This window comes from Bufo bufo, chromosome 8 (genome assembly GCF_905171765.1).
Source record: "Bufo bufo chromosome 8, aBufBuf1.1, whole genome shotgun sequence".
Classification (NCBI taxonomy): Eukaryota; Metazoa; Chordata; class Amphibia; order Anura; family Bufonidae; genus Bufo; species Bufo bufo.
Genome location: NC_053396.1, coordinates 22,371,257 through 22,397,763, shown reverse-complemented (window position 1 = coordinate 22,397,763; position 26,507 = coordinate 22,371,257). Strand labels below are relative to the sequence as shown.

At 46.8% G+C, this 26,507-nt stretch overlaps 1 protein-coding gene across 1 annotated transcript in view; it reads right to left on the bottom strand.

Moving 5' to 3' along the window:
* Window positions 1–26,507, bottom strand: part of LOC121009278 (ficolin-1-like) — a 255,418-nt gene that overhangs the window by 192,300 nt on the left and 36,611 nt on the right. The gene's annotated exons all lie outside the window — the stretch shown is intronic.

The following is a 26,507-nucleotide window of genomic DNA, read 5'->3' as shown; positions in this document are numbered from 1 at the left end:
AAAAAATCTGAATAGTAATGTTTTTATAATGAGCCCCGCCCCCTCAGCCCCGCTCTGCGTGCAACCAGTTCGTCCATGGCTGCACGCGACATGGAGGAGCTTTAGAGAAAGCTCGTCCATTGCTTTATTCTAACTGCACATACGCTGATTTTCCTAATAAAAGCAGCGCATGCCCAGTCTGCCCCTGCCACTGGTGCGCTCCCTGCTCCGACTCTGTCTCTACAACCGACTTATTCATGTCAGAGTTCAGAGTGGGAAGAAAAGTAAGAGCGTTACCCCGTCTCCTGCTCATTGCATTTTTGGCATCACTGGAACAGGATCGTACTGTGTGCCTACAGGATCGAATTGTGTGCCTATCCCTGCCATAACAGGATCGAATTGTGTGCCTATCCCTGCCATAACAGGATTGAATTGTGGGCCTAACACTGCTACAAGGCCTGCAGACTGTGCCAAAATCCTGAAAATTGACTTTATTGCTTTTATTGCGGTGCCAGAAATTGCTAAACCGTGCGCACCAGCACTTCAGGGGTTAAATCTGCATATTTTTTGTAATGGCTCTGATTCTTCATGCCCTTTGGAAGCGGGAAAACTCAAGAACGCCCTCTCAAGAACGTGAAAATGATGACTAGAAGCGGGAAAACTAAAGACTGCCCACCAAGAACTCCGAAATGTGAGCCAAGGGAGTGAAGACTCCTCCCTTTGGGCTCCACCCTCATTTCCTGCACTGACCGAGGCGGAGGAAGCAGAGAAGATGGCGCTCCCACAACCCAAGTGGGGAGAAATGACCGTCAACGGGGAACTGGTCTTCGACAAGCACCCACCGGAGATTCGGGTTTCCCAATTGGTCCAGAGGAGCAGCCCCTCCGCCTTTGTCACAACCCCGGAGGCAGTGGATCCCTCCGCAGCTGCCGAACCAGCGACCAAGATGGCTGTCGCACCCATTTCCGCTCCCGCGGAAGACCTTGCCTGCCAAGCCATCCAGACACTGGAAGTGCTTCGTCATCAATGACCGACGTCCCGGCCCAGGAACCAGCAGCGTCCTCGGAGGAGTTGACCGCCGTTCCGCTGACAGCCGCGACCGCCAAAGATGAGGAGGCACCGGAACTGGACGCCCGGCCGCGACTTTAGGTAGTAGCAAACTCGCTCCCTCAGGCCCCGGTCCAAACTGTAGCTGCCCCTGCACCGCGCCCGGTGGGTCCCGACACTGCCACTAGGCCCGAACAGGCTCCTGCTCCTGCTGGTGCAGCGGAGGCGGCCGGAGCTTTCACTCTTTCGCCCAGAAGAGACAGCCCCAGGCCATGCCACCTTAACCCAGATGTCCCGCTGGAGATAACCGGTCACGCCAAGACCCCATGGGAATACAAAACTGCAGTAGAGGAGTGGGTCAAGCAGGGACAGTCCTCTGGTTTTCTGTGGAATGAGGAGTGGGCTTCCTCCAAGACAATTATTCTAGAGCTGTAACATTTGTGGGCCGCCACTCTGTTAAGCGCCCCTACTTACTGTATGTGGGTGATCAAGTGGAGTACACTCCAATGCGGTCCCTTCAAGGCCCCTTTGCCCCAGGAGTGACTTTACTGGCCAAGCCATTATCCCCTGCACTTACCCCAGAGACCTGGCAAGAAGACCCAGGCTCTGCAGGGAGGGTCAGATGTCTACAAGAGACCCCAGACGGCAGGATGCAATTCTGGGAACGGGCCCAGCCAGAACCAGAGCCCCTCATCCCTGACCTGGCCGCACCCCCAACACTACGGGTGGGCCAGATCAACAATTCTGTCTTGACCTTTAACCCCAGGGTGGAACCCTACATTTTGCCCTGGAAGCTACCACAGGCACCCCCAGTTTGCCTGCCAGAACCCCTTCAGCCGGAGGTTTTATTCGCCTCTGCAAGCGGTTAGGGATCCCGGCTTGCAGCAAGTCACCATTGCATTCTCCATGCTGACTGCTCAGCCATTACCAAAAGACACCACTAGAGGGCAGTGGCACACCATTACGGCTGCTAAAGTGAGCTATCAAAGGCAAGAGCGCCCCCTGATGAGGTTCAGTAGCTCCAGCAGAGAGGAGTACCTAGAAGTTCTTCTCTAAATGTCCTTCTCATTCTAAAATAAAGGACTATTGGGAGGCACAGTGTGGACTGGTCTTGAATAGAGTTGAGCGAACACCTGGATGTTCGGGTTCGAGAAGTTCGGCCGAACATCCCGGAAATGTTCGGGTTCGGGATCCGAACCCGACCCGAACTTCGTCCCGAACCTGAACCCCATTGAAGTCAATGGGGACCCGAACTTTTCGGGACTAAAAAGGCTGTAAAACAGCCCAGGAAAGAGCTAGAGGGCTGCAAAAGGCAGCAACATGTAGGTAAATCCCCTGCAAACAAATGTGGATAGGGAAATGAATTAAAATAAAAATTAAAAAAATAAAAATTAACCAATATCAATTGGACAGAGGTCCCATAGCAGAGAATCTGGTTTCACGTCAGCAGAGAATCAGTCTCTTCATGCCATAGCAAAGAATCTGGCTTCATGTCAGCAGAGAATCAGTCTCTTCATGCCATAGCAGAGAATCTGGCTTCATGTCAGCGCAGAATCAGTCTTCATGTCATAGCAGAGAATCAGGCTTCACGTCACCCACCACTGGAACAGGCCACTGTCACATATTTAGGCCCAGGCACCCAGGCAGAGGAGAGAGGTCCCGTAACAGAGAATCTGGCCTTATGTCAGCACAGAATCTGTCTTCATGTCATAGCAGAGAATCAGGCTTCACGTCACCCACCACTGGAACAGGCCACTGTCACATATTTAGGCCCAGGCACCCAGGCAGAGGAGAGAGGTCCCGTAACAGAGAATCTGCCCTTATGTCAGCACAGAATCCGTCTTCATGTCATAGCAGAGAATCAGGTTTTACGTCACCCACCACTGGAACAGGCCACTGTCACATATTTAGGCCCCGGCACCCAGACAGAGGAGAGAGGTCCCGTAACAGAGAATCTGGCCTTATGTCAGCGCAGAATCAGTCTTCATGTCATAGCAGAGAATCAGGCTTCACGTCACCCACCGCTGGAACAGGCCACTGTCACATATTTAGGCCCCGGCACCCAGACAGAGGAGAGAGGTCCCGTAACAGAGAATCTGGCCTTATGTCAGCACAGAATCTGTCTTCATGTCATAGCAGAGAATCAGGCTTCACGTCACCCACCACTGGAACAGGCCACTGTCACATATTTAGGCCCCGGCACCCAGACAGAGGAGAGAGGTCCCGTAACAGAGAATCTGGCCTTATGTCAGCACAGAATCTGTCTTCATGTCATAGCAGAGAATCAGGCTTCACGTCACCCACCACTGGAACAGGCCACTGTCACATATTTAGGCCCAGGCACCCAGGCAGAGGAGAGAGGTCCCGTAACAGAGAATCTGGCCTTATGTCAGCACAGAATCTGTCTTCATGTCATAGCAGAGAATCAGGCTTCACGTCACCCACCACTGGAACAGGCCACTGTCACATATTTAGGCCCCGGCACCCAGACAGAGGAGAGAGGTCCCGTAACAGAGAATCTGGCCTTATGTCAGCGCAGAATCTGTCTTCATGTCATAGCAGAGAATCAGGCTTCACGTCACCCACCACTGGAACAGGCCACTGTCACATATTTAGGCCCAGGCACCCAGGCAGAGGAGAGAGGTCCCGTAACAGAGAATCTGGCCTTATGTCAGCGCAGAATCTGTCTTCATGTCATAGCAGAGAATCAGGCTTCACGTCACCCACCACTGGAACAGGCCACTGTCACATATTTAGGCCCAGGCACCCAGGCAGAGGAGAGAGGTCCCGTAACAGAGAATCTGGCCTTATGTCAGCACAGAATCTGTCTTCATGTCATAGCAGAGAATCAGGCTTCACGTCACCCACCACTGGAACAGGCCACTGTCACATATTTAGGCCCAGGCACCCAGGCAGAGGAGAGAGGTCCCGTAACAGAGAATCTGGCCTTATGTCAGCGCAGAATCTGTCTTCATGTCATAGCAGAGAATCAGGCTTCACGTCACCCACCACTGGAACAGGCCACTGTCACATATTTAGGCCCAGGCACCCAGGCAGAGGAGAGAGGTCCCGTAACAGAGAATCTGGCCTTATGTCAGCGCAGAATCTGTCTTCATGTCATAGCAGAGAATCAGGCTTCACGTCACCCACCACTGGAACAGGCCACTGTCACATATTTAGGCCCAGGCACCCAGGCAGAGGAGAGAGGTCCCGTAACAGAGAATCTGGCCTTATGTCAGCACAGAATCTGTCTTCATGTCATAGCAGAGAATCAGGCTTCACGTCACCCACCACTGGAACAGGCCACTGTCACATATTTAGGCCCCGGCACCCAGACAGAGGAGAGAGGTCCCGTAACAGAGAATCTGGCCTTATGTCAGCACAGAATCTGTCTTCATGTCATAGCAGAGAATCAGGCTTCACGTCACCCACCACTGGAACAGGCCACTGTCACATATTTAGGCCCAGGCACCCAGGCAGAGGAGAGAGGTCCCGTAACAGAGAATCTGGCCTTATGTCAGCACAGAATCTGTCTTCATGTCATAGCAGAGAATCAGGCTTCACGTCACCCACCACTGGAACAGGCCACTGTCACACATTTAGGCCCCGGCACCCAGACAGAGGAGAGGTTCATTCAACTTTGGGTTGCCCCGCAATATAATGGTAAAATGAAAATAAAAATAGGATTGAATGAGGAAGTGCCCTGGAGTAGAATAATATATTGTTAAGGGGAGGTAGTTAATGTCTAATCTGCACAAGGGATGGACAGGTCCTGTGGGATCCATGCCTGGTTCATTTTTATGAACGTCAGCTTGTCCACATTGGCTGTAGACAGGCGGCTGCGTTTGTCTGTAATGACGCCCCCTGCCGTGCTGAATACACGTTCAGACAAAACGCTGGCCGCCGGGCAGGCCAGCACCTCCAAGGCATAAAAGGCTAGCTCTGGCCACGTGGACAATTTGGAGACCCAGAAGTTGAATGGGGCCGAACCATCAGTCAGTACGTGGAGGGGTGTGCACAGGTACTGTTCCACCATGTTAGTGAAATGTTGCCTCCTGCTAACACGTTCCGTATCAGGTGGTGGTGCAGTTAGCTGTGGCGTGGTGACAAAACTTTTCCACATCTCTGCCATGCTAACCCTGCACTCAGAGGGGCTGGCCGTGACACAGCTGCGTTGGCGACCTCTTGCTCCTCCTCTGCCTTCGCCTTGGGCTTCCACTGGTTCCCCTGTGACATTTGGGAATGCTCTCAGTAGCGCGTCTACCAACGTGCGCTTGTACTCGCGCATCTTCCTATCACGCTCCAGTGTAGGAAGTAAGGTGGGCACATTGTCTTTGTACCGGGGATCCAGCAGGGTGGCAACCCAGTAGTCCGCACACGTTAAAATGTGGGCAACTCTGCTGTCGTTGCGCAGGCACTGCAGCATGTAGTCGCTCATGTGTGCCAGGCTGCCCAGAGGTAAGGACAAGCTGTCCTCTGTGGGAGGCGTATCGTCATCGTCCTGTGTTTCCCCCCCAGCCACGCACCAGTGATGGGCCCGAGCTGCTTTGGGTGCCACCCCGCTGTGAACATCCTCCTCATCCTCGTCCTCCTCGTCCTCCAGTAGTGGGCCCTGTCTGGCCACATTTGTACCTGGCCTCTGGTGTTGCAAAAAACCTCCCTCTGAGTCACTTCGAAGAGACTGGCCTGAAAGTGCTAAAAATGACCCCTCTTCCTCCTCTTCCTCCTGGGCCACCTCCTCTTCCATCATCGCCCTAAGTGTTTTCTCAAGGAGACATAGAAGTGGTATTGTAACGCTGATAACGGCGTCATCGCCACTGGCCATGTTGGTGGAGTACTCGAAACAGCGCAACAGGGCACACAGGTCTCGCATGGAGGCCCAGTCATTGGTGGTGAAGTGGGTCTGATCCGCAGTGCGACTGACCCGTGCGTGCTGCAGCTGAAACTCCACTATGGCCTGCTGCTGCTCGCACAGTCTGTCCAGCATGTGCAAGGTGGAGTTCCACCTGGTGGGCACGTCGCATATGAGGCGGTGAGCGGGAAGGCCGAAGTTACGCTGTAGCGCAGACAGGCGAGCAGCGGCAGGGTGTGAACGCCGGAAGCGCGAACAGACGGCCCGCACTCTCTTCATATGGGTTGGGTGAAAACTTTGATAGTGTAATAGATTATTGGTAGCCGTGCTTTTTCGGAAAAGAGATGTAGTGATCCGCTCATGTTCTTTACGCAACTTCAAATCCCAAAAATCCACCATATCATCCGATATAGTATATGTCAAATGGATGTTCAGGTCATTGATGTTCAATGTATCGATGAACTGGATGCAGGTCTCCCTAGAGCCCTGCCAAAGAAACAGGACATCATCAATGTGTTACTACACGCCTCTACCCACTATCTGTTAAGAGCTTTTACACTGTCATCAGATATATTTTACATTATGTCTTCACAAATGTGCATGTAAAACTGTTAAATGTAAATTTCCTTGTAATTTTCCATTTTCACCAGCAGGTGGCAGCAATGCATTGGTAAGGTCCAAGGTCCTAGTTTAGTATATGTAGGCTGGAATGGATTGTTCCAGCTTAGCTCCCCCTCTGTGGAGGTGTGGACTGTTCCCACATCCTGCAGCTTGGGTGGAGAAGGAGAGAGTGGGTGTGCCAGCCACCCCGGTTGGGGAAGGCTGTATGATAGAGTTCAGGAGTCCCCCTGCATAGGGAAGAAAGCCAGGATCTTGTCTCGGCTGAGACATTGATCATATTCCCAGTCTGAGCCCTGCAGCCTCAGCTGGATGAAAAGAAAGCAGACAACCTCCAGAGTTCCAGGACGAAAGCTGTCACGACTATGGTCATGGTCGTGACTCTTAGAGCCGCATGCAGTTGCCAGTGGCCAGGTTTGGTTGTTTACCGCAGGTGAGGGCTGTTAGTTGGTAGCCTCACGTGCGGTTGCGCTGGCAACATGGTGGTGTTGGCAGTGTAGCAGTCTGAGCTTGTTGCTAGGCGGCTCGCTGTCAATGCATGCGGTTGCCTCTGGCAACGTGTGTTTGTATGTGTGCACTTCCTCCGTTTGGTGTGCACGGGGTTAAGTTGTGTGTGTTAGGGGTGGTGGGTGTGACCTCAGGCCTACTTATATGCTGGTGTGGTGGAGCTTGAGGTCAGTTTGAGTTTGCTTGTTGTCAGTCTGTGTTGGAGCTCTGCTCCCTGGCTGAATGTGTCATGCTGTGTGAGCCACCCTTAGTTGTCATTGTTATTATTTGTGTCTGTTTCCTGTACCCTTCCTCTTTGGTTTTGTTGTACGTCTAGTGTGGTGTGCCATGTCTGGTACTTGTGGTGTTGTTACCAGCATGGCTGCTTGACGTGTCACTTTTGGTGTGTGTATGTTGCACTGGAGGGGTTTAAGCAATATGCAAGACTGTGTGCTTCCCAGCCTGGAACCTCCATGCTTCTTGTAGCTGCAGGGAGGTCCGGGTTGTCGTTGGTGCCGTCCTTCCATCTCGGCTGCGGCAGGTAAGAGTTGATAGCATTTGTGGTGTTGCTGTGCTATTTACCTGCCGTACTGTTTATAGACTTGCACCCTGCCAGCTACTGGGCCTCTGGAGACGCCTGTCATCCATGTCCTGGATGAACAGGTGTTCTCTGCCCTGTCACCAGCTGTAGGGCAATGCAGGGATACTTAGACTTCTAGGCACGTGGGTATGAGTCCCCTTACCTTTGAAGGGGGCTCATACAGCTAGGAGACTAGGGCCTGTTGAGGGAAGTTTTGGGAGGTGACCAGCTCCCTTTTCCCTGCATTGCAGCCCGGTAGCAAATGACATTGCGTGATGGGGGGGATTCCCCCACTCCCCGTCGTGACAAAAGCATTCCCTAAGAGTCTATCTGAGAGTCAAGTCCAGAGACCTAGGAGAAGCCATAATCTCCTCAGCTAGTCTGTCCGCACAAAGCAGAAGATATAGAGAAGCGCAGAAGATAAATTCCTGCCACAGTTACAGAGCTACTAAGCAGATGTCTTATCCTGCAAGCTCCGGATTTATAGTGCAGAAGATTTATTCCTGCCAACCATTGTCAAAACCTGCTGGGACCAAAGACCAAAGCTGTATACTGCTTGGATACAAGTTATCATCAGTAAAGAAAAGTTTGAACTTCACCTAAAGGTCTGGACATCATTTCTGCTGCAAAATTCCTCTATTACTCCTACTATCACTACACTCAAATTTATTGCAAGTGAGACAGGAGTCCAGCCGTACCCAGGTAGGAGACACCGTTGACACAATTATCACCATCCTATAGAGACATTATAGGCCACTACACCACTCTGGCATTCCTAACCTGGGACGTGCGTTATAACACCTTTAGAGGACCCTGTGGTAGTACCCTGCGCACGCTGCAATTGCTGTCACAAACAAACTATAGACTATCATCTACACCTGAACCGGTCATTGCATAATTTGGCATCAGCGTTACCCCGTATCCTGCTCATTGCACATAGGCCAACACCTTTACCTATAGTGTGCAAGCGCGGCCACCGCTGCTGGATTACACGGTGGTAATAACCACGGATACGTGCTGTGTATAATGTGATGGAAAGGAAATCAATATGGACAATCCCAATACATTGTAGTAAGTGCCTTCTATTAACTTTCTCTACATGATAAATGCTAATTGCTGAAGTGGGACAACCCCTTTAACCCCTTTAAGTGTCCTGCACTTCATAGGGTTAGGCATTAATGTCTTGGTGTGTGCATTGCTTGTTTCCTAGGTGTGATTGGTGAGTGTTATATATGTTCTATGTATCAGTGGTGTATGTGCAGTATATGACATATGCATCAGTGGCATGTGAGCCACGTATAAGTGTTTTGTGTCTCACATGTGTCCAATGAGTGATTGGTGTGCGCTGCATGTGTCTTCTTTCTGACTGACTTAAGTGCAGGATATCCATACAGTGGCGTACCTCCAATAGAGGGGGAAGGGAGCCCCTGGGGGAAGGGGGCCCGCAGTGGAGGATAGGCCCCGCCCACTAATTACACTTGTATGTCTACCTGAGAATGTAAGACTTGGAGAAGGACCTTTGGTGATGTCATCAACCATGTGACCAGTGCAGGAAGCCAAGGAATAGCAAAGCAGCAGAAGTCTAAAGGACCTTTGGTGATGTCATCATCATGTGACCAGTGCAGAGGACTGGTGAAAGACCTGTGGCATATCCCTGTGAGGGGGCGGAGCTTCTGTGTGGTGCCTGGAGGAGAGTTTAGTGGTTTTCTGGGATAACCCATAACATCCTAGAAAAGCTGGGAGTTGTAGTTCTCTCCTATTATATCCCTCTCTATGTAATTTAAATGTATGCCCTAGTACAGTCTGGTAATGCTGGGAGTTGTATTTCTTCTGTCCTATTGTATCCCTCTTCATGTAATTTCAATTTATGCCCTAGTACAGTTTAGCAATGCTGGGAGTTGTAGTTCTCTCCTCTTATACCCCCTCTCTGTAATGTATACTGTCGTCGCAATTCATGCGACTCTCCTTCTTCTTTGTGTGGTGCCAAATCAATTAGAAGAATAAGTATGTGTACAGCATACTGCTTTATAATGAGACCAGACACTAGGTGGTTTCATGAAAGCATCTTCTCATCCTCCTTTAGCCATGGTAGAAGAGGGGCGAGAGCCTTTTATTCACAGTACATTCACTTAAATAGCAGACATGACATCACAAAAGGGGTGTTCCTTAAGAAGAGGCTATTGGCTCCTTAACCTGATAGGAGTGGTTTCAGAATCCCCTCTTCCCCCTCCCTCATTGACCTTCTCATACATATGGTTTGCAGCCATCTAGTGGACAGAAATGTGTACTACAGAATATTCTCATTATATATTCATAAAATCATAAATCCTTCTCTCACAAATCCCTCCTTTTGCGGGAAATAGACCAGAGGTGAACAGGCAAAAGTGAGGTACTCTCCCAACGCCCTAAACAGCGAAGAGCTGGACTTTCCTTATTGCTTCACCAGGTCCCCTCAACTCCCTTTCGGGTTTGCCTTCACCTTGTCCTATTTACACCGCAACCATCAACAAGGTTTTATTTACTTAAGGATGGAATAATCTTTGTCTTTGACAGGGGCACAGCACATATACATAGTGTGGGCATAGATGTATTATACATTTTCAAAAACAATTTTCCTAAAATGTAGAACTATATGACAGCCCATTAAAACCAAATTCTAATAACATTGTAGTCACTGAACCAGTTCCCAAAACATTATTCTGGCCATGATATTAATTTCAGAATTTTTCCCATCAGTTCATTTGATAGAGTTCATCAGTTTCTTCAGATCCTTGGTGATCCTTCCATCAGGTTCTTCAGATCCTTGGTGATCCTTCCATCAGGGGCAGTGTTGTCCGGAATGTAGATGCAGCAGTTCCTGTAGACCCCTCCTTTTTCTGCTGTCAAGGACCAGTCGGTTCTGTAGAGTCATCACTGGAAAAGAGCTCAGTTGTTCCACCATTCTCTGCACAGCATCACAGATATAATTCACAAATCTCTGTTGATGACAATAGATATGTTAATCCAATCAAAAAATTTTTTTTTTTTTTTTTTTTTTTTTTATACTACTAATCATGGGAATTAATGACTCGAATCCTGCAACTATCTGACTTTTTGCTTTAAATTAATCAGAAACGGGGGGGGCGGAGCTAACCAATGGCCGGGTAAGACGTGCTTTACCTCGGCTCCCGACCGACTCCAACTTTACAGCCTGACAGGACACCATCCGCTTCGCTGACCACATGACAGGTCGCAGGAGGAGACCCACATCGACGCCCGCTCCGACACGCCGCAAAACGGGAGCGATTTCCCGCTTCTTCGTCCCCTCCAGCCAGACAGACACTGACCGAGGGGAAGACAATTCTCCCAAGATGGCGGCTAGACAGGTTAGAGCGGCGTCCCCCACGCACCATGAAGACTCAGGCCCACAAGCCCCAGAGTCACCACAGCAGCTGAGGGGTACACCTACCGGTTCTCCGGCATCCTATGCTGCGGCAGCAAGCTCCGGCTCGTCGGCGGCTTCATCCCCGCCATACACAGGGTCGTCCTCAGCAGCACCTCAGGGACATTCTTCTAGAGGTCGCTGCTCCCAGACCTCGATCTTGGAGTCAGGGGCATCCATAACCCCACAGAGAGAGGATGAGGACTGGGACTGGAAGGTTCACCTCAAATCCCTCCCCACCAGGCATGAAATAGATGCCTTATTTTCCAGGCTGGAAACTTCTCATAAAAGAGATATGGAGGCCTTGCAGCATGACTTAAAGCAGGTGGGTCAGAGGGTGGAGGAGGCAGAATCCATGCAGGAGCAAGTACTGGGGGTCCTGGAGTCACACCAACAAGTCATCCAGACACACTCTGCTCAGATCCAAGATATCATCACACATCTGGACGATATTGAAAATAGAAATAGGAGGAATAACCTACGCATTAGGGGCCTTCCTGAAGATATTTTACCACAAGATCTTGAGAAATGGGCCACTTCCTTCTTCAATACATTGATGTCCAGAGAACCAGGACAATCTCTTGAAATAGATCGTATCCACAGAGCCCTTGGTCCTAAACTAAGCGATCCTAATCGCCCCAGAGATGTCATATGCCGTATACATTTCTTTAAAGATAAAGAGGCCATCTTGAAAGCTGCCAGATCTGCAAGCAAAATCATGCATGCTGACAAAGAAGTCATCATTCTACAGGATCTAGCCAGGCGTACCTTGCAGCTACGCAAAGCACTGAAACCGTTACTGACAGCACTCAAAGCCAAGGACATTCCTTACAGATGGGGATATCCATTTCAATTGTCCGCTACTAAAGAAGGGAGGTCAGCTGTATTCAGATCCCTTGATGACCTCGCCAACCTCTGTGCAGCGTTTGATATCCCGCTTTTGGAGTTGCCGGATTGGCCTAGTCCGAAGCAACCCATTCCCATCCCACAGAGGGAAAGATGGCAGACGACCTCACCTAAGCAGAAGAGGATCTCTAGACGTGAGCCTAACCTTAACGATTGACTGTTGGGATATTCTCGCTCACCCACCTGAGGGGACCTACACCCTCCTGTTGCCTTTATTGATCTATACTGTTATAGAAATTATGTGCATACCATTTTCTTATGTATAGGTCTCCTAGACCTATACACACACCTGTCCTGTTATATATTCAGCAAATGTTATTCCTGCGTTATTATAAGTTGGAGTCCAGTAAGGAGACGGTTGGTCCTTGCTTTCTCCCCACCCCACTTAGGGACCGCAGCACACACCGCTGCGAAAGACCTCAGTCGTCACCTAGCACCCTTGGAACCGACGATGTTGGTTCTTCCAAATAAGATTTATATGCTTTATATGTGCACTGCTCTGTGTTTAATTGTTCCCCTTGTTGTCTTCCCTCCCTCATGTGTCCTTCCCCATACTCCTACTACATTTCAGATAGTACTGACAGAATATGGGAGACTATGCTTCCCTCTCACTAATATTCCTCAAAATGGCACCCATATCGTTTTGCACTTTTAATGTCAGGGGTTTCAATAAACCCGAGAAACGGAGTCAGATTTTATACAACCTCCATAAGAAGAGAGTTATGATTGCTATAATTCAGGAGACTCACTTTAAAGCAGGCGCCGTTCCCAAATATGCCAACCGTTATTATCAGAATTGGTTTCATGGTCCTAATCCCACTAGCAGATCAGGGGGAGTCTCTATAGGACTCCACAAATCATTTAGCTATACAGTTCTATCCTCTGAGATAGACCTAAAGGGCAGGTTTATTTTCATTAAGCTCTCTGTGGATCATTCTGTTATAACTATAGCTAATGTCTATTTTCCTAACCAGGGACAAACAACTTTTGGATCCAAGATCCTGAAAAAATTATCCAAATTTGCAGATGGTTCCCCGATCATACTTGGAGGCGATTTCAACCTGGTGATGGACCCAATGCTGGATTCCTCATCTGGTAAGTCCTCGATCTCCCCGAGTTCTCTGCGCAGTTTTAAATCCGAGCTCATGGCACTTCGCCTGGTGGATCTATGGCGCATTTTGCATCCAGGTGTCAGGGATTATAGCTTCCACTCTCCAATCCATAATAGCTATGGTAGACTCGATCACATCTTTATATCTCAACAACTGCTGGACTCTGGGCCTAAATGCTCTATTGACACTCGCCTGTGGTCTGATCATGCACCGGTGTGTGGCATTATTTCCTCCCAACCTTCTTACCCCCGGCCCTTCTCATGGAGACTGAATGATAACCTGCTATCAGATGTAGCCTGCCTAGCAGACATCAGGAAAGCTATTACCAACTTTACTAATGATCATCTAACGGATTTGACCGCCCCCCCTATTAAATGGGAGGCCCTCAAATGCGTGCTTAGAGGGGTGTTTATTTCACATGGCTCCAGACTGAAGAAGGAACGCTCCCATAAATTGAAATCTCTTCTATCTGACCTTGCCATAAAAGAAAACCTAAACAAAAATTCCCCTACTGACACCTTAAAATCAGACATTTCTCTAGTTCAACATCAAATATTGCAGATCCTAGACCAAAAATCATTATGTTTTAGGGATAAAATTAGACACGGGTTCTTTGAATATGGTAATAAATGTGGAAGTTGGCTAGCTAGGGCCTTACATCCCCGAACTGCTCTGACTCACGTGCCATCAATTAATACAGGTACTGGAAGCTCTGTACACAACCCAGTAGATATCACAGCGGAATTTCAATCCTATTATGCATCCTTATATAATTTACCAGCATCCGCTCTCTCACGAGAACCCCTTAGTGATGAAACTCGTGAATACATAACCCAATTTGGCCCTACACCTATATCTGACGAGGATACAGCCACGTTGGAAGATGATTTCACCCTCCCTGAGCTAGAATCAGTGATCAAGAACCTGAAGAATGGGAAATCCCCAGGCCCTGATGGATTGACCTCACGGTTCTATAATATTCTCCGAGAAGATCTTACACCCTTATTGGTTGAAACCTTTAATTCCATCTCACCAGATAGTCCATTTACACGACAGGCACTCCAAGCACATATCACAGTCATCCCCAAACCAGGCAGGGACCCAGCGTCATGCTCTAATTACAGGCCTATCTCCTTGCTCAATGTGGATCTCAAAATGTATGCCAAGCTTTTGGCTCTGAGGCTCCATCCCCACATTCCAGGTTGTATACACAAAGAGCAAGTAGGATTTGTACCTAGACGAGAAGCCCGAGATAATACACTTAAAACGCTAGGGCTGATAGCGAGAGCACAACAAACCAAAATTCCACTATGCCTTCTCGCTGTAGACGCTGAGAAGGCGTTTGATAGGGTGAGCTGGCGGTTCTTAGAGGAGACCCTACGCCACGTTGGCCTAGGAGACAAAATGATCTATAGGATATTAGCTCTTTATTCCTCCCCTTCAGCCTGTGTTCGTGTTAATGGACTTCTTTCTGCCCCTTTTGAGATCCGGAATGGAACACGTCAAGGGTGCCCCTTGTCGCCCTTTTTATACACCCTTGTGATGGAATCCCTGGCTAATGCTCTTCGGGCAAACCCTTCCATTTCGGGTCTCAAGCTTGGCAATAAAGAGCACAAACTGTCCCTGTTCGCAGATGACCTGCTTATTTACTTAACTTCTCCCAGGATTGGTCTGCCCTCGATTCTTCGTGAATTTGATCTTTTTGGGCGCCTTAGTAACTTTAAAGTCAATGTGCAGAAATCAGAGATTTTAAACATAAACATGCCCCAACGGGAAGCAGATTCCTTAAGGGACTCTTTCTCCTTTAAGTGGACCTCCCAACATATTAAATATTTAGGAGTACATATCCCAGCCAACTTGACACATGTTTTTAAACTTAACTATCTACCTTTGCTTAGAGCTATTGAATCCAGTTTCCATAAATGGACTTCACTCCAGATTTCTTGGTTTGGGAGGATTAATGTGGTGAAAATGGACATTTTACCGCGTCTTCTATATTTGTTTCAGACGATCCCATGTAAAATCCCTTTAACCTATTTTGCTAAGATCAGGAGAATGGTATCGGTTTTTGTATGGAAAGCACCCAGAGCTAGACTAAGTTATAGCTTAATATCTCGTTCTAAAGCTCTGGGGGGTACGGGACTACCAAATTTTAGCTCATACTATAAAGCGACAATCATGAATTGTGTGCTTGATCTATGTCACAACCGCTCTACTAAACTATGGGTAGAAATTGAGCATGAAATGGCTCCACATTTAGCCACTGGAATCTTTTGGTTGTCCCCTACCTCCTTGAATTCATTATCTAATTCGCAATCCCCGATGCTTCTATATTCCTTGGCTAGGTCCTGGGCTAAATTTGCGGTTAAACTTGGCCTTATACATTCTCCTGGTCCTCTCACGACACTCACGGGTCATACAGATCTCCCCACAGGCTTGAGTCAACTCCCAGCTTTAGGAGACCATAATAGACAACCAATCAAATTAATAGACATATATAAACAGAATTGTTTACTCCCTTTGGAGGATCTTTCCCACATTATTCCTGCAGGCCCTGGGCGTTGGCTCCTCTACTTTCAGTTGCGAAGCTTCATTAAATCCCTGATACCTGGATCGCGGTCATGTCCCCCCTTAACTGAATTTGAAAAGATGTGCACAGCGAGGTCAGCTCCTGATCATGCTATATCTCATTTATATGCCATGTTGAACTCTGGGGAGAAAGAGGACTCTTCCACAGGCACCCAGGGAACTAAACTCAAATTCATGTCTGATTGGGAATCGGAACTGGGAGCCACCTTCTCTGTAGACCAATGGTCCAGATCTCTCCTCTTCACTCACAAATTAACGGTGTCTTGTAATTTACAGGAACTCAACTATAAAATCCTTAGCAGATGGTATAGGACCCCAGTGCGATTACACCAATTTTATCCTCAGGTATCTGATGCATGTTGGAGATGTCTTAGTGCAAGGGGATCCATGACTCATATTTGGTGGGACTGCCCGGGTGTAGCCCCACTGTGGCAGGAGATCTTTGACTTATATAATTTCTTATACAAAGCTGCTATTACACCCTCACCTGCGTTAGCTCTTCTATCCATGTTCTCAGGGCGGATCTCACAGATTAAGAAGGGCGCCCTCCGATTGTTTATCCTAGCTATGAGACAGATAATTCCCCGTCAATGGAGGTCTACAGAGAGTCTTTTGAGAGTGACCTGGTCTAACGCCCTGGATTCACTAGTTCATATGGAAGAATTAGGCGCTAGGGATTCAGGATCTGCTACAGCCTTTTGGGGGACTTGGGACCCATGGAATCAATTTCGTACCTCCACATCTTTCCATGATTGGTTGACAACAGGTATTGTCCCCGGTAATAGCTCCTAAATACTACACTAAGTAGAATCTCCTATCCTATCCTATACACCCTCTCCCCCCCCCTTCCTTTTGTATATGTCTTGTTTTGGTCTGTCACGTCTTGTGATGTCTTCCCTGTCTTATGTGGTTACTAGTCTGGAAGTTAGAGAATAAATGCCGTGTATGCTCTTAGATTCATCTATGGAAGCCCCAACGGTACTAATACTTGAAATTTTGTTCCGTAAGACTAATTATTGAATGTAATACTACCTCAGACTTATTGGTATGTCCAGTTCTTGACCTTGTACTTTACTGTTTTGTATACTCATTGGATATATTTATACATTATTCAATTATACGAGTTAATAAAATAATGATTGAACCGTAAATTAATCAGAAACTCTACTACAGACTCCTATGGCATCCATGTATCCATGTATAAACGTGAGTCAAAGGATGTAGGCAGTGACCTCCTTAGTCGTGACCAGACAATGTTTTCTGATTTGATCCTACTCAGGAGGTGAGAATAGAACAAATGGCATCAGTACCCGATCAGGACTTGATCAGGGTACATTGGCCACCTCATTCTACCTGCATCCTGGGTCGGAGTTTCAAATCTCCACACAATCACCAGATATCTGCGTTTTGATAATTTTGGTTGATAAACCAACTGTCAGAGTAAACGTTAGAGTCACTACTTGTCTTCTTCAGCTGAATTATGTAAGAACAATATCCTGGAGGGAAAACACCAAAGGGCTTTCCTGTATAAATCCTGTCTCTAAGGTCAGTTTGTCATTATATTTTAAATTTGGCCAAATATTTAATGTCAATTATAGGTAAGGATGTAGGAGCCACAGAAGCAACTGAACTTTGAGATTTCTCTCTTACCAACATTCTAGATTTGCCTAGGGGATCTTGGTCACTTACACACGCTCCTAACACATATATCCCCGAATCCTGTTGTATAGGATTTCTAATGGACAGGAACAGAGGATTACATTCATCATGTTTACAACTGTTTGGTGGGGTTCCCTTCAGGATAGTCATTCTATGGGACAAACCTTCACCTTTACTGACTCTAGAGGTAGTTTCCACGGGTATATATTCACAACACTTCAGATTAGTACTCCATTCTTGTTAATTTCCAATATCCACAGTTGGTATGGTCATATTTAAATACAATTACCGTAGACTGGGTCAGTCCCCGTCACACAGATGTACTTATCAGACCAAAACCAAGTGTCCTACCTGTCATCTGTCTTACAGTCCACTATACTGCAAAAGTCAACTTAGTTGTTCCTGACTCATCTTGATAATATATCACCGTTGGAATTTGATTTGACTGTGATTTTCCCTTTGTACAATATGGAACAAACAATAAGGCATGAAACAACATTATGGCTCTTATAGTCCTGGCACTTGATTGCAATGCGATCAGTTTCTCCTTGCAATTCGACAGCAGTGGCGGCTGTTATCAGGACTTGATGTAGGTCTTCAAACCATAGCTCTAGGACTTTCCGCCCGTCTCTTGTTTCACCACTATCCAATCTCCTGATTATGAAGAATGAATCGCTTCTATACAGTCTGGATTCTAGGAAACAACTAAAACTTGGAAATACACATTAAACAATAAATTGTGAGACAGACAACATCATTTGGGAAAACTACTATGCTGCATCTGGAACTATTGGGGAAATAGACACCTAATCCAGGAGCATTCCCAAAGAGTACTTCATGAGGACTTAGGCCTATCTTCCGGTTAGATGTATATCGGATGGAGAAAAACCCCAGGGATAGGTACTCTCACCTCAGTCAGTATCTTTTAGCTGTAGCCTTCGCTACAGGCCAAATCTCCGAATATCCTGGAAAGAGATCAATATAGACAGACATATTCACACTGTTCCACCTTTGTTCTGAATGTAGTCAATCCGCAGTCTCTGAAACGGGTAAGATGACCTTGGCATATGCCTTCCTGGAACTCCCATAGTTCTCCCATCATTATTACAGCATTCACCTAGTGGCAGCATTGTTGAACCCAGGAGTCATCCACCACAGAACCCAATCACACCTTCTCTCTCTCGATTTGCCCATGTTCTAAATCCATCCTCTTTAGGTAGAGTGCCCTCTGAAGGAAGAGTTTATTACCAACTCTCCAGAGTCCTATTATCACTTCTACCTTTATCCTTTGATGTTTCCTTTCAGCCTCTGTAACCTGTATCTGAAAAAGGCAAACTTTTTGGAAATCCACTGGCCTTAAGCCATCCTGTATCACACAGATTTCCACTTAGGGTAGACTTCAGGTAATAATGTAACTTCTACCTTCTCAGGCAGTATCAGGGCATCAAACATCTTTCATACACTCAGCATTCATTATTGATGGGCTTACCCATGGATCCAACAAAATCTCTGCTTCACTAGATTAGACCATAATAATGAGTGATACCGAAGGCATACCTGGATGTTAGCAGTCTTACCCTCAGCCATCTTACCAACCTCAGCGAGTGTCTTCAGCTCTGTCTCCTGCACTACCATTGCTGGACGGAGTGGTTCTTTCTTGACAACATCAGATTAAGTAGGAACAGCATATCCTGTCCGAAGTGATCCATCTTCCAGGAACCTGAAATGATCTACCAGAAACTCAAAAATGTGGTTATTAATTGGATGGAGACATTAAATTTGAATTTGAATTTTTATATTTGTATTTACTACTCCCAGCCTCCCCCCTTCCAGATGCAGCAGAGGGATCGGATCTAATTTTGCACACCCTTAAGACAGTGATTAATTGGTGAGAGGAGTAGGAATTGCATTACTAGATGCTCCTACACATGTGATACTACCCTCAGTCATGAGAGATCATGGAACATGTTTGCTATGAGGCAATGTAATTAGATCCTAAGGACTGTATAGATAATAGGGATCCAGTATATGATTCTGGGTTGTTAATTTCCTATGGGTGTTTCATTTGAAGGGGCTGAACATTTGTCTTCCTCCCACAGGCGAGGAAGTGGGCAAGTACATACAAAGTCTTCCTCCCCCCCCCCTTGTGGGGAGGACTGATATGCAGCCATGCCCGCCTTAGGTCTTTGATTTAACTTTAACAATATGACAAAATAGGGACAAAATTAACTTCTCTCAAGCCTAGCCAACACTAGACCTTTCTAGATGATTCTCAAGATCATACACAAAGGCAGTACTTAGGATTTTCTCATGCATAGATAAGGTAATCTCAAAAATCCAAATCCACCCAACTTTTCTGGAGTCTAGTGAAAACTTTCTCCACACTCTCTGTCCTGATGACAATGTGACTGACTGATGATCTAAACACTTCATCACAGACTCACTGATATTCACTATGTATTAAATCCCCAGCTCTACATTGGACTCAATTTTCCAAATCTCATAAATAATATGAGAAAACTCTCCATATTTTAACTAATTTTCTATAAAGCAGCATAAGTAAGTCCTCTGAATTGGGAATTCTATTCATCATGGCAAAATTGATGTTACTACTGGGTGTAGTATATGTCATATATCATATAATGATGCAGATATCCCTACACTTTCACTCATACCTGAATAAAGACTTAGAATGGGTGCAATCTAGATTGAGTAGACTGGCCTGGAATAATTCTAGTAGGCATCATAGGGGCATAATTACTGCAGGTAACTGATGGGACATACAATTGGGAAGGGTTATTTTCAGCCTAAGGAAAGAGTTTTTTGGGGGGTGGGGAAAAGCTAGAGAGAGCAGAAGGCACAGTGGGTGGTGCTGATTAGCACATTCCAGCACCTGGTGTAGAGGAGGAGCTGACAGAAAAAGCAATAGGTAGTCTTTGATGGACCACAAGACCCAGGATTACTTAGTTACAACACATGTGGTGGGGGGAAGGGAATGCCGCATGGCCAACTCTCTTTGTTCCCTTACCACACCCAAATCCTCCATTTTACTATAGCAATATTGTCCATTCTTCTCAATTACTTTCAACTTTCCCTCTACACTTTTCCACAACTTTAATTTAATCTATCTCCTACTACATTTGCAACATCTAGGGGGAACTTTTACACAAAACTGCATATTTACGGATAATACCGGAAATCGCTGCTACTTAGTATGACAGAATGCTTTCAACTTTTTTTTCTAACTGAAACTTTTCCTTTCTTTTCTCGCATCAACTGAGTCGCCGTTAATATCTCTTTACTCTGTCCTGCAACATTCGAATTTCCCATTATTGTAGTTGCACAAAGCTCTAACAATTGCTACTTATCAAACCCGCAAACTTAAGCGTAGTTGCACAAAGCTCAAACGGAATCCGATTACTTAAAGTAATCGCCACCGAACCCACAAACTTAAGCGCAGTTGCACACAGCTCAAATGAAATAATAGTATTGACCCCACAATCTCTCAAAGTGAAGACCCCTCGTCAATTCACCGGGATACAAAATCTTAATAACTTCCAATTGCCTATGAGACAATTGGTATTAATCCTTATCTCCAGATTCTCGTCAGAATCTTGGGCTAGGAAACAATTCTACGTCACAGGATATCCGGCTCAGCTGTCTAACAATTTCCGTTTAGTTTCAGCATGTTCTACCACACAAAGAAGGAATATTTCAATAGGTTCTTTCTAACAGACAGATCAGCTATAATTTGAACCCTTATATCGCGATAACACCAATTCAACTCTTGAGAACCCACAAAAGCGGAAGTTACAGAGGAGATTTGTAAGAAATAAAGCTTTCTTACCTTGCCGGCATGTGATCTCGTCTGATGGTTTCGTTTAAGTCGCTCTCGTGGCGTTTGAATCGGAAGTTACGCAAGCTATCTGCCCCACGTTGGGCGCCATTTTGTCGTCGCAATTCATGCGACTCTCCTTCTTCTTTGTGTGGTGCCAAATCAATTAGAAGAATAAGTATGTGTACAGCATACTGCTTTATAATGAGACCAGACACTAGGTGGTTTCATGAAAGCATCTTCTCATCCTCCTTTAGCCATGGTAGAAGAGGGGCGAGAGCCTTTTATTCACAGTACATTCACTTAAATAGCAGACATGACATCACAAAAGGGGTGTTCCTTAAGAAGAGGCTATTGGCTCCTTAACCTGATAGGAGTGGTTTCAGAATCCCCTCTTCCCCCTCCCTCATTGACCTTCTCATACATATGGTTTGCAGCCATCTAGTGGACAGAAATGTGTACTACAGAATATTCTCATTATATATTCATAAAATCATAAATCCTTCTCTCACAATACTGATGCCCCATAATAAGTCTGGCCATACTGGGGGTTATAGTTATTTCTTTTTAAAGCTCTCACCTAGTACAACTAGATGATGTCCTATAATAATCTGGACATGCTGGGAGTTGTAGTTCTCTCTTCTTAGGCTGGGTTCACATCACCGTTTAGTTTTCCGTTTTGCGTGCAGGACTTTTTTCCGTCTAAAATAACGGATCTCCAACAGAAATGGCTTAAATGGATGCCAAATGTGCAGAACTGATGCTTGAAATACAGGATCCGTTTTTTCTTTATTTTTCTGTTCACCTGACGGATCAGAAGAACGGAAAACTAAACGGTGATGTGAACTCTATGTAATATTTACTTGTATCTGGTAATAACAGCCTGGACATGCTGGGAGTTGTAGTTCTCTCCATTTTGCCTCTTCCTGTGTTGCTCTCTAATTTCCAATAATAACAATCTGGTGATGATGAGACTTATAGTTCCCTTGTCACTATTATAAAGTTCTGCAGCCGCTAAAGTGTGTATTAGGCTTTGTTCACATCTGTGCTGGTGACGTTCGCTGTTCTTCTCAGTCATAGGAACAAATCAACGAAAATCACTGCAGTTCCAGATCTGGCACTTCATGGACAACAACACCCGACGGATCCCGCTGACTATGATGAGATCTGACGGGTTTCCATCTGCCAGGCTATAAAATAGTGTCCAGAATTTATGACCTGATCTGCGATGAGGCCCCAACACAGATGTGGCCAAAGCCTTTTATGTTCTCTAGCATCAGATTATGAGGTTCTGCAGCAGCTGAGGTGTGTATTATGAAGTTCTGCAGCAGCTGAGGTGTGTATTATGAAGTTCTGCAGCAGCTGAGGTGTGTATTAGGAGGTTCTGCAGCAGCTGAGGTGTGTATTAGGAGGTTATGCAGCAGCTGAGGTGTGTATTATGAAGTTCTGCAGCAGCTGAGGTGTGTATTATGAAGTTCTGCAGCAGCTGAGATGTGTATTAGGAGGTTCTGCAGCAGCTGAGGTGTGTATTAGGAGGTTCTGCAGCAGCTGAGGTGTGTATTATGAAGTTCTGCAGCAGCTGAGGTGTGTGTTATGAGGTTCTGCAGCAGCTGAGATGTGTATTAGGAGGTTCTGCAGCAGCTGAGGTGTGTATTAGGGGGTTCTTCAGCAGTTGAGGTGTGTATTAGGAGATTCTGCAGCAGCTGATGTGTGTATTAGGAGGTTCTTCAGCAGCTGAGGTGTGTATTAGGAGGTTCTTCAGCAGCTGAGGTGTGTATTAGGAGATTCTGCAGCAGCTGAGTTGTGTATTAGGAGGTTCTGCAGCAGCTGAGGTGTGTATTAGGAGGTTCTGCAGCAGCTGAGATGTGTATTAGGAGGTTCTGCAGCAGCTGAGGTGTGTATTAGGAGGTTCTGCAGCAGCTGAGGTGTGTATTAGGAGGTTCTGCAGCAGCTGAGGTGTGTATTAGGAGATTCTGCAGCAGCTGAGGTGTGTGTTATGAGGTTCTGCAGCAGCTGAGATGTGTATTAGGAGGTTCTGCAGCAGCTGAGGTGTGTATTAGGAGGTTCTGCAGCAGCTGAGATGTGTATTAGGAGGTTCTGCAGCAGCTGAGGTGTGTATTAGGAGGTTCTGCAGCAGCTGAGGTGTGTATTAGGAGATTCTGCAGCAGCTGAGGTGTGTGTTATGAGGTTCTGCAGCAGCTGAGATGTGTATTAGGAGGTTCTGCAGCAGCTGAGGTGTGTATTAGGAGGTTCTACATCAGCTGAGGTGTGTATTATGAAGTTCTGCAGCAGCTGAGGTGTGTATTAGGGGGTTCTGCAGCAGCTGAGGTGTGTATTATGAGGTTCTGCAGCAGCTGAGGTGTGTGTTATGAGGTTCTGCAGCAGCTGAGGTGTGTATTAGGGGGTTCTGCAGCAGCTCAGATGTGTATTAGGAGGTTCTGCAGCAGCTGAGGTGTGTATTAGGAGGTTCTGCAGCAGCTGAGGTGTGTATTAGGAGGTTCTGCAGCAGCTGAGGTGTGTATTAGGGGGTTCTGCAGCAGCTGAGGTGTGTATTAGGGGGTTCTGCAGCAGCTGAGGTGTGTATTAGGAGGTTCTGCAGCAGCTGAGGTGTGTATTAGGGGGTTCTGCAGCAGTCAGAAAAACATCAGTTGTGACTGGATAAAATCCTTTAGATTTCTGTGTCTGCACTTTGGAAAATGCCCCTGTCCTCTTCCTCTGCCAGCACGCGTCACACTGTGACCTGACTGACCAGTCCAGACCTGATCCCGCACCGTCACCAGTCCAGACTCCAGACTACTGCTGTGAAGATCTGCCCCAGGCCCTGACCGGGCTCTGCCAGCAGCACAAACAGTAAGTCAGCATCGGGGAGGAGGTGAAGCAGCAGCGGGCACAGTCCATGGGGGAAGGATGACACTATATAAAAAGTAGCAGCAGCGGGCACAATTCATCGGGTAAGGCTTGGTAATCCCTTGCGATCAGATTTTGGTATTCTGTTCCAGCATACCAGCAGAATACCAGAATCGCCAGATCCAGCATATGCCAAACACTGCTGGCACCTGCCCCATCCATTCACAATAATGGGGTCATTCAAGATTGTTTTGCCCTTTGTTTTTGCTAGAATCTGCAACGGAGGCTTTTGCTGGAACCTCTGCAGTAGATGTGCACATACCCTGAGGGGTGCGATGGGTCACTCACAAGGGGGCCCAATTCAGATTCTTGCCATGGGGCCCAGTGATTTCTATGTACGCCCCTGTATCCATATATGTGTAAATTCTGCCACATGTATGTTTGTGCATGTTGCTGTGACTGTCTGCCATCATACTTCATCTGTAATATTTCTGTTATCACTGTAAGGGCTCATGCACACGACCCTTGGATGTTTTGCAGTCTGCAAATTACGGATCCGCAAAACATGGATACCGGGTGTGTGCATTCCACATTATGCGGAACAGAACAGCCGGCCTCTAATAGAACCGTCCGATCCTTGTCTGTGATGTGGACAATAATAGGACATGTTCTATCAATTTGCAGAACGGCCATGCGGACATACAGACACGGAATGCACATGGAGTCATTATTTAATTTTTTGCTGCCCCTTTGAAGTGAAGAGAACGGTACGGACATGGAAAAAAATCAGTTTGTGTGCAGGAGCCCTAAGGTGGGCCCCCAGAATCAGTAACACTGGTGGGCCCTAAGTACCCCAGTCCGATACTGTATCCCGGCCTAATACTACGTGACAATCAGAGTTTCCCCATAAACAGGAGGAGATGGGGCTCTCCTTATGGGAAGCACTGACACAAAAAATATGTGTAGTGTACGGGAACTGTAATACCCGTCACTACCAAAGTGTCATTTGGTGTGCTGTCGTCCCTCCTTAATTATGGGAAGTTGCTATATGTCAGTTTTATAGAATGTAATGTGATGCATGTATTTTCCTTATACTGAAACTTGCATGTACAGGCCTGCTAGGGGTGTCATTTCTACTTCTAGTCCATAGAGGGAGCTAGGGAGTTTATATAAGGCCCAGTCAAGGAAGTGCAGGGCAGACAGAGTCTAGTGTCTGTAATCTACAGTTGGAGATTAGACAATGTCTGAGACAAGTCCAGGCCTGAAGCCTGCTGTCCAGGAGAAGATTCCCTCCTGAATTCCCATGTGCAGAAACAGGAATATGTTAGACCAAGAGCCTGAGGATCCATTCAGAAGCTGAGAGAGACAGAGGCAAAGATCAGGAAAGCCAGAGGTACTGAGAAAGACAGAGGAGGTACTTATAAAAGCTATAGCCAAGGATATAAAGCCAGACTTAGGTTAATGGGCCTTGGTGAAGAATTGCTATATTCCAGGATCAGACAGAATTAGAGTGCAAGCTCCTGTGCTGCAAGTCCTGTGTTCAACACTCTGTAATTACCCTGCTATAACTGAATTGCCTGCATCGACCGAATTGCAAAAATCGACTGTATGCTAAGGAACTGCATTTCCATTATTGTCTCTGCTTGGAAAAACTACTAAAGTTGGAGTTCTGTTTTAATCCTACGTTTCCTCAATTTATTCCTGCATCCGCAAACGGCGTGCCACCGTTTACTTGGCACTGGCGTCACGAACTATTTCTACCTATACCTGCCCTTGCAGAGAGTCAGCTGTACCAGGTTAGTGTATATTGCACTACATCACCCAGAAACACCTACTGCACACAACTTGAGTACGCTGCACCTCTCTTTTGGCATCACGAACAGGATTCGCGTGCTTTCTAGTGCAAGAAGCGTGAACTTTGTGCCTTATACAGTTGCCCTGTGACCAAAGTGACAATTTTCCTGTTTTAATTCAAGTGGACTTTGTGGACTGAAAATTATACCCAAAGTGTACCAAAAACTTCTAAAAAGCGCTGTGCAGTGTTGCGCTACACAGAGGAAGAGAATCGCCGCATTGGAGTGGGATTTTATGGACTTTTTACAATCCTGCTTGCTGTCAGTGAACAGACAGCGTTTTGCTAAAAATGGCCGCTGAGCTTGCTGAATTTACTGCTGCGTCACCTTCATCCCGAAAAGGCGGGAAAAATTGGCGCCTTTCTGAGGAAAAAGCGGGAAGAAGGTCAAGGTCAGGCGCCACTGCTTATCTGGACATTTGCATGTCTGCCAGCATGGACACCGCCTTCCATATACTGGAATACCTGGGGGGCGGCTCCCCAGTGCAGTGGGAGGAGCTGGCTGCTGTATTTGACGCGACCCTATCGCTCTCCTCAGAAGGATCGAGCATGTTGGATTGTGAGCAGAGTGTTGCTACAGCGTCCGCACCTGCAATTGCAAAGATGTCTGATGTTGGTGTAGAGCCAGAGGAGGCTCCACCGGCCTACGCTCCGGGACCGGAGCAACCCGCCTGCCGCCCAAGGGAGAAAGAACCCGAGCCCTGCTATGGCTCGTGGAGGGACT